Below are 17,058 nucleotides of genomic sequence, written 5' to 3'. Positions count from 1 at the left end.
TATTACCCATATTATGTTGGTGTTATTGATAGCACTATAATTAATGCTTCTATTAATCTTGTTATTCAAAATATAACTTATATTATTACCCATATTATGTTGCTGTCATCGATAGCACTATTATTAATGTTAATATTACCCTCGTTATTCAAAATATAACTTATATTATTACCCATATTATGTTGCTGTTATCGATAGCACTATAATTGATGTTTCTATTAATCTTGTTATTCAAAATATAACTTATAGTATTTCCCATATTATGTTGCTGTTTTCGATAGCACTATAATTACTGTTTCTATTACTCTCGTTATTCAAAATATAACTTATATTATTACATATATTATGTTGCTGTTATCGATAGCACTATAATTAATGTTTCTATTACTCTTATTATCTTCAATATAAATTAGGTTATTACACATTTTATGTTGCTGTTATCGATAGAACTATAATTACTATGCCCATTACTCTTGTTATTCAAAATATAACTTATATTATTACTCATATTATGTTGCTGTTATAGATAGCACTATAATTAATATTTCTATTACTCTTATTATCTTCAATATAAATTAGGTTATTACACATTTTATGTTGCTGTTATCGATAGAACTATAATTACTATGCCCATTACTCTTGTTATTCAAAACATAACTTATATTTTTACCCATATTATGTTCGTGTTATCGATAGCACTACAATTAATGTTTCTATTACCCTTGTTATTCAAAATATAACTTATATTATTACCCATATTATGTTGGTGTTATTGATAGCACTATAATTAATGCTTCTATTAATCTAGTTATTCAAAATATAATTTATATTATTACCCATATTATGTTGCCGTTATCGATAGCACTGTTATTAATGTTTCTATTACTCTCGTTATTCAAAATATAACTTATATTATTACCCATATTATGTTGCTGTCATCGATAGCACTATAATTAACATTTCTATTACTCTTATTATCTTCAATATAACTTAGGTTATTGCACATTTTATGTTGCTGTTATCGATAGAACTATAATTACTATGCCCATTACTCTTGTTATTCAAAATATAACTAATATTATTACCCATATTATTTTGATGTTATCGATAGAACTATAATTACTATGCCCATTACTCTTGTTATTCAAAACATAACATATATTATTACCAATATTATGTTGGTGTTATCGATAGCACTATAATTAATGTTTCTATTACTCTTGTTATTTTCTATATAACTGAGGTTATTGCACATATTATGTTGCTGTTATCGATAGCACTATAATTAATGTTTCTATTACTCTTGTTATTTTCTATATAACTGAGGTTATTGCATATATTATATTGCTGTTATCGATAGCACTATAATTAATGTTTCTATTACTCTTGTTATTCAAAATGTAACTTATATTATTACCCATATTATGTTGCTGTTATCGATAGCACTATAATTAATATTTCTATTACTCTTATTATCTTAAATATAAATTAGGTTATTACACATTTTCTGTTGCTGTTATCGATAGAACTATAATTACTATGCCCATTACTCTTGTTACTCAAAACATAACTTATATTATTACCCATATTATGTTGGTGTTATCGATAGAACTATAATTACTATGCCCATTACTCTTGTTATTCAAAACATAACATATATTATTACCCATATTATGTTGGTGTTATCGATAGCACTATAATTAATGTTTCTATTACTCTTGTTATTTTCAATATAACTGAGGTTATTGCACATATTATGTTGCTGTTATCGATAGCACTATTATTAATGTTTCTATTACTCTCGTTATTCAAAATATAACTTATATTATTACCCATATTATGTTGCTGTTATCGATAGCACTATAATTAATATTTCCATTACTCTTATTATCTTCAATATAACTTAGGTTATTGCACATTTTATGTTGCTGTTATCGATAGAACTATAATTACTATGCCCATTACTCTTGTTATTCAAAACATAACTTATATTATTACCCATATTATGTTGGTGTTATCGATAGCACTATAATTAATGTTTCTATTACTCTTGTTATTTTCAATATAACTGATGCCATTGCACATATTATGTTGCTGTTATCGATAGCACTATAATTAATGTTTCTAATGCTCTTGTTATTCAAAATATAACTTATATTATTACCCATATTATGTTGCTGTTATCGATAGCACTATAATTAATGTTTCTAATACTCTTGTTATTCAAAATATAACTTATATTATTACCCATATTATGTTGCTGTTATCGATAGCACTATAATTGATGTTTTTATTAATCTTGTTATTCAAAATATAACTTATATTATTACCCATATTATGTTGCTGTTATCGATAGCACTATAATTAATGTTTCTATTACTCTTGTTATTCAAAATATAACTTATATTATTACCCATATTATGTTGCTGTTATCGATAGCAGTATAATTAATATTTCTATTAATTAGAATAGAACTATAATAGAAATAGAACTATAATTACTATGCCTATTACTCTTGTTATTCAAAATAGAACTTATATTATTACTCATATTATGTTGCTGTTATCGATAGCATTATAATTAATATTTCTATTACTCTTATCATTTTCAATATAACTTAGGTTATTACACATTTTATGTTTCTGTTATCGATAGAACTATAATTACTATGCCCATTACTCTGGTTATTCAAAATATAACTAATATTAATACCCATATTATGTTGGTGTTATCGATAGAACTATAATTACTGTGCCCATTACTCTTGTTATTCAAATCATAACTTATATTATTACCCATATTATGTTGGTGTTATCGATAGCACTATAATTAATGTTTCTATTACTCTTGTTATTTTCAATATAACTGAGGTTATTGCACATATTATGTTGCTGTTATCGATAGCACTATAATTAATGTTTCTATTACTCTTGTTATCTCCAATATAAATTACGTTATTACACATTCTATGTTGCTGTTATCGATAGTACTATAATTACTATGCCCATTACTCTTGTTATTCAAAACATAACATATATTATTACCCATATTATGTTGGTGTTATCGATAGCACTATTATTAATGTTTCTATTACCCTTGTTATTCAAAATATAACTTATATTATTAGCCATATTATGTTGCTGTTTTCGATAGCACTATAATTACTGTTTCTATTACTCTCGTTATTCAAAATATAACTTATATTATTTCATATATTATGTTGCTGTTATCGATAGCACTATAATTAATGTTTCTATTACTCTTATTATCTTCAATATAAATTAGGTTATTACACATTTTATGTTGCTGTTATCGATAGAACTATAATTACTATGCCCATTACTCTTGTTATTCAAAATATAACTTATATTATTACTCATATTATGTTGCTGTTATAGATAGCACTATAATTAATATTTCTATTACTCTTATTATCTTCAATATAAATAAGGTTATTACACATTTTATGTTGCTGTTATCGATAGAACTATAATTACTATGCCCATTACTCTTGTTATTCAAAACATAACTTATATTTTTACCCATATTATGTTCGTGTTATCGATAGCACTACAATTAATGTTTCTATTACCCTTGTTATTCAAAATATAACTTATATTATTACCCATATTATGTTGGTGTTATTGATAGCACTATAATTAATGCTTCTATTAATCTAGTTATTCAAAATATAATTTATATTATTACCCATATTATGTTGCCGTTATCGATAGCACTATTATTAATGTTTCTATTACTCTCGTTATTCAAAATATAACTTATATTATTACCCATATTATGTTGCTGTTATCGATAGCACTATAATTAACATTTCTATTACTCTTATTATCTTCAATATAACTTAGGTTATTGCACATTTTATGTTGCTGTTATCGATAGAACTATAATTACTATGCCCATTACTCTTGTTATTCAAAATATAACTAATATTATTACCCATATTATTTTGATGTTATCGATAGAACTATAATTACTATGCCCATTACTCTTGTTATTCAAAACATAACATATATTATTACCAATATTATGTTGGTGTTATCGATAGCACTATAATTAATGTTTCTATTACTCTTGTTATTTTCTATATAACTGAGGTTATTGCACATATTATGTTGCTGTTATCGATAGCACTATAATTAATGTTTCTATTACTCTTGTTATTCAAAATATAACTTATATTATTACCCATATTATGTTGCTGTTATCGATAGCACTGTAATTAATATTTCCATTACTCTTATTATCTTCAATATAACTTAGGTTATTGCACATTTTATGTTGCTGTTATCGATAGAACTATAATTACTATGCCCATTACTCTTGTTATTCAAAACATAACTTATATTATTACCCATATTATGTTGGTGTTATCGATAGCACTATAATTAATGTTTCTATTACTCTTGTTATTTTCAATATAACTGAGGTTATTGCACATATTATGTTGCTGTTATCGATAGCACTATAATTAATGTTTCTATTACTCTTGTTATCTCCAATATAAATTACGTTATTACACATTCTATGTTGCTGTTATCGATAGAACTATAATTACTATGCCCATTACTCTTGTTATTCAAAACATAACATATATTATTACCCATATTATGTTGGTGTTATCGATAGCACTATAATTAATGTTTCTATTACTCTTGTTATTTTCAATATAACTGAGGTTATTGCACATATTATGTTGCTGTTATCGATAGCACTATAATTAATGTTTCTATTACTCTTGTTATTCAAAATGTAACTTATAATATTACCCATATTATGTTGGTGTTATTGATAGCACTATAATTAATACTTCCATTAATCTTGTTATTCAAAATATAACTTATATTATTACCCATACTATGTCGCTGTTATCGATGGTACTATAATTAATATTTCTATTACTCTTATTATCTTCAATATAAATTAGGTTATTACACATTTTATGTTGCTGTTATCGATAGAACTATAATTACTATGCCTATTACTCTTGTTATTCAAAGTATGACTTATATTATTACCCGTATTATGTTGCTGGATTAGATAGCACTATAATTAATGTTTCTATTACTCTTATTATCTTCAATATAAATTAGGTTATTACACATTTTCTGTTGCTATTATCGATAGAACTATAATTACTATGCCCATTACTCTTGTTATTCAAAACATAACTTATATTATTACCCATATTATGTTGCTGTTATCGATAGCACTATAATTGATATTTCCATTACTCTTATTATCTTCAATATAACTTAGGTTATTGCACATTTTATGTTGTTGTTATCGATAGAACTATAATTACTATGCCCATTACTCTTGTTATTCAAAACATAACTTATATTATTACCCATATTATGTTGGTGTTATCGATAGTACTATAATTAATATTTCTATTACTCTTATTATCTTCAATATAAATTAGGTTATTACACATTTTATGTTGCTGTTATCGATAGAACTATAATTACTATGCCCATTACTCTTGTTATTCAAAATATAACTTACATTATTACCCATATTATGTTGCTGTTATCGATAGCACTATTATTAATGTTTCTATTACTCTCGTTATTCAAAATATAACTTATATTATTACCCATATTATGTTGCTGTTATCGATAGCACTATAATTAATATTTCTATTACTCTTATTATCTTCAATATAAATTAGGTTATTACACATTTTCTGTTGCTGTTATCTATAGAACTATAATTACTATGCGCATTACTCTTGTTATTCAAAACATAACTTATATTATTACCCATATTATGTTGGTGTTATCGATAGCACTATAATTAATGTCTCTATTATTCTTGTTATTTTCTATATAACTGAGGTTATTGCATATATTATATTGCTGTTATCGATAGCACTATAATTAATGTTTCTATTACTCTTGTTATTCAAAATATAACTTATATTATTACCCATATTATGTTGGTGTTATCGATAGAACTATAATTACTATGCCCATTACTCTTGTTATTCAAAACATAACTTATATTATTACCCATATGATGTTGCTGTTATCGATAGCACTATAATTGATGTTTCTATTACTCTTGTTATTCAAAATATAACTTATATTATTACCCATATTATGTTGGTGTTATTGATAGCACTATAATTAATGCTTCTATTAATCTTGTTATTCAAAATATAACTTATATTATTACCCATATTATGTTGCTGTCATCGATAGCACTATTATTAATGTTAATATTACCCTCGTTATTCAAAATATAACTTATATTATTACCCATATTATGTTGCTGTTATCGATAGCACTATAATTGATGTTTCTATTAATCTTGTTATTCAAAATATAACTTATAGTATTTCCCATATTATGTTGCTGTTTTCGATAGCACTATAATTACTGTTTCTATTACTCTCGTTATTCAAAATATAACTTATATTATTACATATATTATGTTGCTGTTATCGATAGCACTATAATTAATGTTTCTATTACTCTTATTATCTTCAATATAAATTAGGTTATTACACATTTTATGTTGCTGTTATCGATAGAACTATAATTACTATGCCCATTACTCTTGTTATTCAAAATATAACTTATATTATTACTCATATTATGTTGCTGTTATAGATAGCACTATAATTAATATTTCTATTACTCTTATTATCTTCAATATAAATTAGGTTATTACACATTTTATGTTGCTGTTATCGATAGAACTATAATTACTATGCCCATTACTCTTGTTATTCAAAACATAACTTATATTTTTACCCATATTATGTTCGTGTTATCGATAGCACTACAATTAATGTTTCTATTACCCTTGTTATTCAAAATATAACTTATATTATTACCCATATTATTTTGGTGTTATTGATAGCACTATAATTAATGCTTCTATTAATCTAGTTATTCAAAATATAATTTATATTATTACCCATATTATGTTGCCGTTATCGATAGCACTGTTATTAATGTTTCTATTACTCTCGTTATTCAAAATATAACTTATATTATTACCCATATTATGTTGCTGTCATCGATAGCACTATAATTAACATTTCTATTACTCTTATTATCTTCAATATAACTTAGGTTATTGCACATTTTATGTTGCTGTTATCGATAGAACTATAATTACTATGCCCATTACTCTTGTTATTCAAAATATAACTAATATTATTACCCATATTATTTTGATGTTATCGATAGAACTATAATTACTATGCCCATTACTCTTGTTATTCAAAACATAACATATATTATTACCAATATTATGTTGGTGTTATCGATAGCACTATAATTAATGTTTCTATTACTCTTGTTATTTTCTATATAACTGAGGTTATTGCACATATTATGTTGCTGTTATCGATAGCACTATAATTAATGTTTCTATTACTCTTGTTATTTTCTATATAACTGAGGTTATTGCATATATTATATTGCTGTTATCGATAGCACTATAATTAATGTTTCTATTACTCTTGTTATTCAAAATGTAACTTATATTATTACCCATATTATGTTGCTGTTATCGAAAGCACTATAATTAATATTTCTATTACTCTTATTATCTTAAATATAAATTAGGTTATTACACATTTTCTGTTGCTGTTATCGATAGAACTATAATTACTATGCCCATTACTCTTGTTACTCAAAACATAACTTATATTATTACCCATATTATGTTGGTGTTATCGATAGAACTATAATTACTATGCCCATTACTCTTGTTATTCAAAACATAACATATATTATTACCCATATTATGTTGGTGTTATCGATAGCACTATAATTAATGTTTCTATTACTCTTGTTATTTTCAATATAACTGAGGTTATTGCACATATTATGTTGCTGTTATCGATAGCACTATTATTAATGTTTCTATTACTCTCGTTATTCAAAATATAACTTATATTATTACCCATATTATGTTGCTGTTATCGATAGCACTATAATTAATATTTCTATTACTCTTATTATCTTCAATATAAATTAGGTTATTACACATTTCTGTTGCTATTATCGATAGAACTATAATTACTATGCCCATTACTCTTGTTATTCAAAACATAACTTATATTATTACCCATATTATGTTGCTGTTATCGATAGCACTATAATTAATATTTCCATTACTCTTATTATCTTCAATATAACTTAGGTTATTGCACATTTTATGTTGCTGTTATCGATAGAACTATAATTACTATGCCCATTACTCTTGTTATTCAAAACATAACTTATATTATTACCCATATTATGTTGGTGTTATCGATAGCACTATAATTAATGTTTCTATTACTCTTGTTATTTTCAATATAACTGATGCCATTGCACATATTATGTTGCTGTTATCGATAGCACTATAATTAATGTTTCTAATACTCTTGTTATTCAAAATATAACTTATATTATTACCCATATTATGTTGCTGTTATCGATAGCACTATAATTAATGTTTCTAATACTCTTGTTATTCAAAATATAACTTATATTATTACCCATATTATGTTGCTGTTATCGATAGCACTATAAATGATGTTTTTATTAATCTTGTTATTCAAAATATAACTTATATTATTACCCATATTATGTTGCTGTTATCGATAGCACTATAATTAATGTTTCTATTACTCTTGTTATTCAAAATATAACTTATATTATTACCCATATTATGTTGCTGTTATCGATAGCAGTATAATTAATATTTCTATTAATTAGAATAGAACTATAATAGAAATAGAACTATAATTACTATGCCTATTACTCTTGTTATTCAAAATAGAACTTATATTATTACTCATATTATGTTGCTGTTATCGATAGCATTATAATTAATATTTCTATTACTCTTATCATTTTCAATATAACTTAGGTTATTACACATTTTATGTTTCTGTTATCGATAGAACTATAATTACTATGCCCATTACTCTTGTTATTCAAAATATAACTAATATTAATACCCATATTATGTTGGTGTTATCGATAGAACTATAATTACTGTGCCCATTACTCTTGTTATTCAAATCATAACTTATATTATTACCCATATTATGTTGGTGTTATCGATAGCACTATAATTAATGTTTCTATTACTCTTGTTATTTTCAATATAACTGAGGTTATTGCACATATTATGTTGCTGTTATCGATAGCACTATAATTAATGTTTCTATTACTCTTGTTATCTCCAATATAAATTACGTTATTACACATTCTATGTTGCTGTTATCGATAGTACTATAATTACTATGCCCATTACTCTTGTTATTCAAAACATAACATATATTATTACCCATATTATGTTGGTGTTATCGATAGCACTATTATTAATGTTTCTATTACCCTTGTTATTCAAAATATAACTTATATTATTAGCCATATTATGTTGCTGTTATCGATAGCACTATAATTAATATTTCTATTACTCTTATTATCTTCAATATAAATTAGGTTATTACACATTTTCTGTTGCTGTTATCTATAGAACTATAATTACTATGCGCATTACTCTTGTTATTCAAAACATAACTTATATTATTACCCATATTATGTTGGTGTTATCGATAGCACTATAATTAATGTCTCTATTATTCTTGTTATTTTCTATATAACTGAGGTTATTGCATATATTATATTGCTGTTATCGATAGCACTATAATTAATGTTTCTATTACTCTTGTTATTCAAAATATAACTTATATTATTACCCATATTATGTTGGTGTTATCGATAGAACTATAATTACTATGCCCATTACTCTTGTTATTCAAAACATAACTTATATTATTACCCATATGATGTTGCTGTTATCGATAGCACTATAATTGATGTTTCTATTACTCTTGTTATTCAAAATATAACTTATATTATTACCCATATTATGTTGGTGTTATTGATAGCACTATAATTAATGCTTCTATTAATCTTGTTATTCAAAATATAACTTATATTATTACCCATATTATGTTGCTGTCATCGATAGCACTATTATTAATGTTAATATTACCCTCGTTATTCAAAATATAACTTATATTATTACCCATATTATGTTGCTGTTATCGATAGCACTATAATTGATGTTTCTATTAATCTTGTTATTCAAAATATAACTTATAGTATTTCCCATATTATGTTGCTGTTTTCGATAGCACTATAATTACTGTTTCTATTACTCTCGTTATTCAAAATATAACTTATATTATTACATATATTATGTTGCTGTTATCGATAGCACTATAATTAATGTTTCTATTACTCTTATTATCTTCAATATAAATTAGGTTATTACACATTTTATGTTGCTGTTATCGATAGAACTATAATTACTATGCCCATTACTCTTGTTATTCAAAATATAACTTATATTATTACTCATATTATGTTGCTGTTATAGATAGCACTATAATTAATATTTCTATTACTCTTATTATCTTCAATATAAATTAGGTTATTACACATTTTATGTTGCTGTTATCGATAGAACTATAATTACTATGCCCATTACTCTTGTTATTCAAAACATAACTTATATTTTTACCCATATTATGTTCGTGTTATCGATAGCACTACAATTAATGTTTCTATTACCCTTGTTATTCAAAATATAACTTATATTATTACCCATATTATGTTGGTGTTATTGATAGCACTATAATTAATGCTTCTATTAATCTAGTTATTCAAAATATAATTTATATTATTACCCATATTATGTTGCCGTTATCGATAGCACTGTTATTAATGTTTCTATTACTCTCGTTATTCAAAATATAACTTATATTATTACCCATATTATGTTGCTGTCATCGATAGCACTATAATTAACATTTCTATTACTCTTATTATCTTCAATATAACTTAGGTTATTGCACATTTTATGTTGCTGTTATCGATAGAACTATAATTACTATGCCCATTACTCTTGTTATTCAAAATATAACTAATATTATTACCCATATTATGTCGCTGTTATCGATAGTACTATAATTAATATTTCTATTACTCTAATTATCTTCAATATAAATTAGGTTATTACACATTTTATGTTGCTGTTATCGATAGAACTATAATTAATATGCCCATTACTCTTGTTATTCAAAATATAACTTATATTATTACTCATATTATGTTGCTGTTATCGATAGCACTATAATTAATATTTCTATTACTCTTATTATCTTCAATATAAATTAGGTTATTACACATTTTCTGTTGCTGTTATCTATAGAACTATAATTACTATGCGCATTACTCTTGTTATTCAAAACATAACTTATATTATTACCCATATTATGTTGGTGTTATCGATAGCACTATAATTAATGTCTCTATTATTCTTGTTATTTTCTATATAACTGAGGTTATTGCATATATTATATTGCTGTTATCGATAGCACTATAATTAATGTTTCTATTACTCTTGTTATTCAAAATATAACTTATATTATTACCCATATTATGTTGGTGTTATCGATAGAACTATAATTACTATGCCCATTACTCTTGTTATTCAAAACATAACTTATATTATTACCCATATGATGTTGCTGTTATCGATAGCACTATAATTGATGTTTCTATTACTCTTGTTATTCAAAATATAACTTATATTATTACCCATATTATGTTGGTGTTATTGATAGCACTATAATTAATGCTTCTATTAATCTTGTTATTCAAAATATAACTTATATTATTACCCATATTATGTTGCTGTCATCGATAGCACTATTATTAATGTTAATATTACCCTCGTTATTCAAAATATAACTTATATTATTACCCATATTATGTTGCTGTTATCGATAGCACTATAATTGATGTTTCTATTAATCTTGTTATTCAAAATATAACTTATAGTATTTCCCATATTATGTTGCTGTTTTCGATAGCACTATAATTACTGTTTCTATTACTCTCGTTATTCAAAATATAACTTATATTATTACATATATTATGTTGCTGTTATCGATAGCACTATAATTAATGTTTCTATTACTCTTATTATCTTCAATATAAATTAGGTTATTACACATTTTATGTTGCTGTTATCGATAGAACTATAATTACTATGCCCATTACTCTTGTTATTCAAAATATAACTTATATTATTACTCATATTATGTTGCTGTTATAGATAGCACTATAATTAATATTTCTATTACTCTTATTATCTTCAATATAAATTAGGTTATTACACATTTTATGTTGCCGTTATCGATAGAACTATAATTACTATGCCCATTACTCTTGTTATTCAAAACATAACTTATATTTTTACCCATATTACGTTCGTGTTATCGATAGCACTACAATTAATGTTTCTATTACCCTTGTTATTCAAAATATAACTTATATTATTACCCATATTATGTTGGTGTTATTGATAGCACTATAATTAATGCTTCTATTAATCTAGTTATTCAAAATATAATTTATATTATTACCCATATTATGTTGCCGTTATCGATAGCACTATTATTAATGTTTCTATTACTCTCGTTATTCAAAATATAACTTATATTATTACCCATATTATGTTGCTGTTATCGATAGCACTATAATTAACATTTCTATTACTCTTATTATCTTCAATATAACTTAGGTTATTGCACATTTTATGTTGCTGTTATCGATAGAACTATAATTACTATGCCCATTACTCTTGTTATTCAAAATATAACTAATATTATTACCCATATTATTTTGATGTTATCGATAGAACTATAATTACTATGCCCATTACTCTTGTTATTCAAAACATAACATATATTATTACCAATATTATGTTGGTGTTATCGATAGCACTATAATTAATGTTTCTATTACTCTTGTTATTTTCTATATAACTGAGGTTATTGCACATATTATGTTGCTGTTATCGATAGCACTATAATTAATGTTTCTATTACTCTTGTTATTCAAAATATAACTTATATTATTACCCATATTATGTTGCTGTTATCGATAGCACTGTAATTAATATTTCCATTACTCTTATTGTCTTCAATATAACTTAGGTTATTGCACATTTTATGTTGCTGTTATCGATAGAACTATAATTACTATGCCCATTACTCTTGTTATTCAAAACATAACTTATATTATTACCCATATTATGTTGGTGTTATCGATAGTACTATAATTAATATTTCTATTACTCTTATTATCTTCAATATAAATTAGGTTATTACACATTTTATGTTGCTGTTATCGATAGAACTATAATTACTATGCCCATTACTCTTGTTATTCAAAATATAACTTACATTATTACCCATATTATGTTGCTGTTATCGATAGCACTATTATTAATGTTTCTATTACTCTCGTTATTCAAAATATAACTTATATTATTACCCATATTATGTTGCTGTTATCGATAGCACTATAATTAATATTTCTATTACTCTTATTATCTTCAATATAACTTAGGTTATTGCACATATTATGTTGCTGTTATCGAAAGAACTATAATTACTATGCCCATTACTCTTGTTATTCAAAATATAACTAATATTATTCCCCATATTATGTTGCTGTTATCGATAGAACTATAATTACTATGCCCATTACTCTTGTTATTCAAAACATAACTTATATTATTACCCATATTATGTTGGTGTTATCGATAGCACTATAATTAATGTTTCTATTACTCTTGTTATTTTCAATGTAACTGAGGTTATTGCACATATTATGTTGCTGTTATCGATAGCACTATAATTGATGTTTCTATTAATCTTGTTCTTCGAAATATAACTTATATTATTACCCTTATTATGTTGCTGTTTTCGATAGCACTATAATTACTGTTCCTATTTCTCTCGTTATTCAAAATATAACTTATATTATTACCCATATTATGTTGCTGTTATCGATAGCACTATAATTAATGTTTCTATTACTCTTATTATCTTCAATATAAATTAGGTTATTACACATTTTATGTTGCTGTCATCGATAGAGCTATAACTACTATGCCCATTACTTTTGCTATTCAAAATATAACTTATATTATTACCCATATTATGTTGCTGTTATCGATAGCACTGTAATTGATGTTTTTATTAATCTTGTTATTCAAAATATCACTTATACTATTACCCATATTATGTTGCTGTTATCGATAGCACTATAATTAATGTTTCTAAAACTCTTGTTATTCAAAATATAACTTATATTATTACCCATATTATGTTGCTGTTATCGATAGCGCTATAATTGATGTTTCTATTAATCTTGTTATTCAAAATATAACTTATATTATTACCCATATTATGTTGCTGTTATCGATAGCACTATAATTAATGCTTCTATTACTCTCGTTATTCAAAATATAACTTATATTATTACCCATATTATGTTGCTGTTATCGATAGCACTATAATTAATATTTCTATTACTCTTATTATCTTCAATATAAATTAGGTTATTACACATTTCTGTTGCTATTATCGGTAGAACTATAATTACTATGCCCATTACTCTTGTTATTCAAAACATAACTTATATTATTACCCATATTATGTTGCTGTTATCGATAGCACTATAATTAATGTTTCCATTACTCTTATTATCTTCAATATAACTTAGGTTATTGCACATTTTATGTTGCTGTTATCGATAGAACTATAATTACTATGCCCATTACTCTTGTTATTCAAAACATAACTTATATTATTACCCATATTATGTTGGTGTTATCGATAGCACTATAATTAATGTTTCTATTACTCTTGTTATTTTCAATATAACTGAGGTTATTACACATTTTATGTTGGTGTTATCGATAGAACTATAATTACTATGCCCATTACTCTTGTTATTCAAAATATAACTAATATTAATACCCATATTATGTTGGTGTTATCGATAGAACTATAATTACTATGCCCATTACTCTTGTTATTCAAATCATAACTTATATTATTACCCATATTATGTTGGTGTTATCGATAGCACTATAATTAATGTTTCTATTACTCTTGTTATTTTCAATATAACTGAGGTTATTGCACATATTATGTTGCTGTTATCGATAGCATTATAATTAATGTTTCTATTACTCTTGTTATCTCCAATATAAATTACGTTATTACACATTCTATGTTGCTGTTATGGATAGTACTATAATTACTATGCCCATTACTCTTGTTATTCAAATCATAACTTATATTATTACCCATATTATGTTGGTGTTATTGATAGCACTATAATTAATGCTTCTATTAATCTTGTTATTCAAAATATAACTTATATTATTACCCATATTATGTTGCTGTCATCGATAGCACTATTATTAATGTTTCTATTACTCTCGTTATTCAAAATATAACTTATATTATTACCCATATTATGTTGGTGTTATCGATAGCACTATAATTAATATTTCTATTACTCTTATTATCTTCAATATAAATTAGGTTATTACACATTTAATGTTGCTGTTATCGATAGATCTATAATTACTATGCCCATTACTCTTGTTATTCAAAACATAACTTATATTATTACCCATATTATGTTGGTGTTATCGATAGCACTATAATTAATGTTTCTATTACCCTTGTTATTCAAAATATAACTTATATTATTACCCATATTATGTTGGTGTTATTGATAGCACTATAACTAATGCTTCTATTAATCTTGTTATTCAAAATATAACTTATAGTATTACCCATATTATGTTGCTGTCATCGATAGCACTATTATTAATGTTTCTATTACTCTCGTTATTCAAAATATAACTTATATTATTACCCATATTATGTTGGTGTTATCGATAGCACTATAATTAATATTTCTATTACTCTTATTATCTTCAATATAAATTAGGTTATTACACATTTTATGTTGCTGTTATCGATAGAACTATAATTACTATGCCTATTACTCTTGTTATTCAAAGTATGACTTATATTATTACCCATATTATGTTGCTGATATAGATAGCACTATAATTAATATTTCTATTACTCTTATTATCTTCAATATAAATTAGGTTATTACACATTTTCTGTTGCTGTTATCTATAGAACTATAATTACTATGCCCATTACTCTTGTTATTCAAAACATAACTTATATTATTACCCATATTATGTTGGTGTTATCGATAGCACTATAATTAATGTTTCTATTAATCTTGTTATTTTCTATATAACTGAGTTTATTGCATATATTATATTGCTGTTATCGATAGCACTATAATTAATGTTTCTATTACCCTTGTTATTCAAAATATAACTTATAATATTACCCATATTATGTTGGTGTTATTGATAGCAATATAATTAATACTTCTATTAATCTTGTTATTCAAAATATAACTTATATTATTACCCATATTATGTTGCTGTTTTCGATAGCACTATAATTACTGTTTCTATTACTCTCGTTATTCAAAATATAACTTATATTATTACCCATATTATGTTGCTGTTATCGATAGCACTATAATTAATGTTTCTATTACTCTTATTATCTTCAATATAAATTAGGTTATTACACATTTTATGTTGCTGTTATCGATAGAACTATAATTACTATGCCCATTACTCTTGTTATTCAAAATATAACTTATATTATTACTCATATTATGTTGCTGTTATAGATAGCACTATAATTAATATTTCTATTACTCTTATTATCTTCAATATAAATTAGGTTATTACACATTTTATGTTGCTGTTATCGATAGAACTATAATTACTATGCCCATTACTCTTGTTATTCAAAACATAACTTATATTATTACCCATATTATGTTGGTGTTATCGATAGCACTATAATTAATGTTTCTATTACCCTTGTTATTCAAAATATAACTTATATTATTACCCATATTATGTTGGTGTTATTGATAGCACTATAATTAATGCTTCTATTAATCTTGTTATTCAAAATATCACTTATATTATTACCCATATTATGTTGCTGTCATCGTTAGCACTATTATTAATGTTTCTATAACTCTCGTTATTCAAAATATAACTTATATTATTACCCATATTTTGTTGGTGTTATCG

The sequence above is a fragment of the Megachile rotundata genome, unplaced genomic scaffold, assembly GCF_050947335.1.
Source record: "Megachile rotundata isolate GNS110a unplaced genomic scaffold, iyMegRotu1 scaffold0146, whole genome shotgun sequence".
Taxonomy (NCBI): domain Eukaryota; kingdom Metazoa; phylum Arthropoda; class Insecta; order Hymenoptera; family Megachilidae; genus Megachile; species Megachile rotundata.
This window is presented reverse-complemented; position numbering follows the sequence as displayed.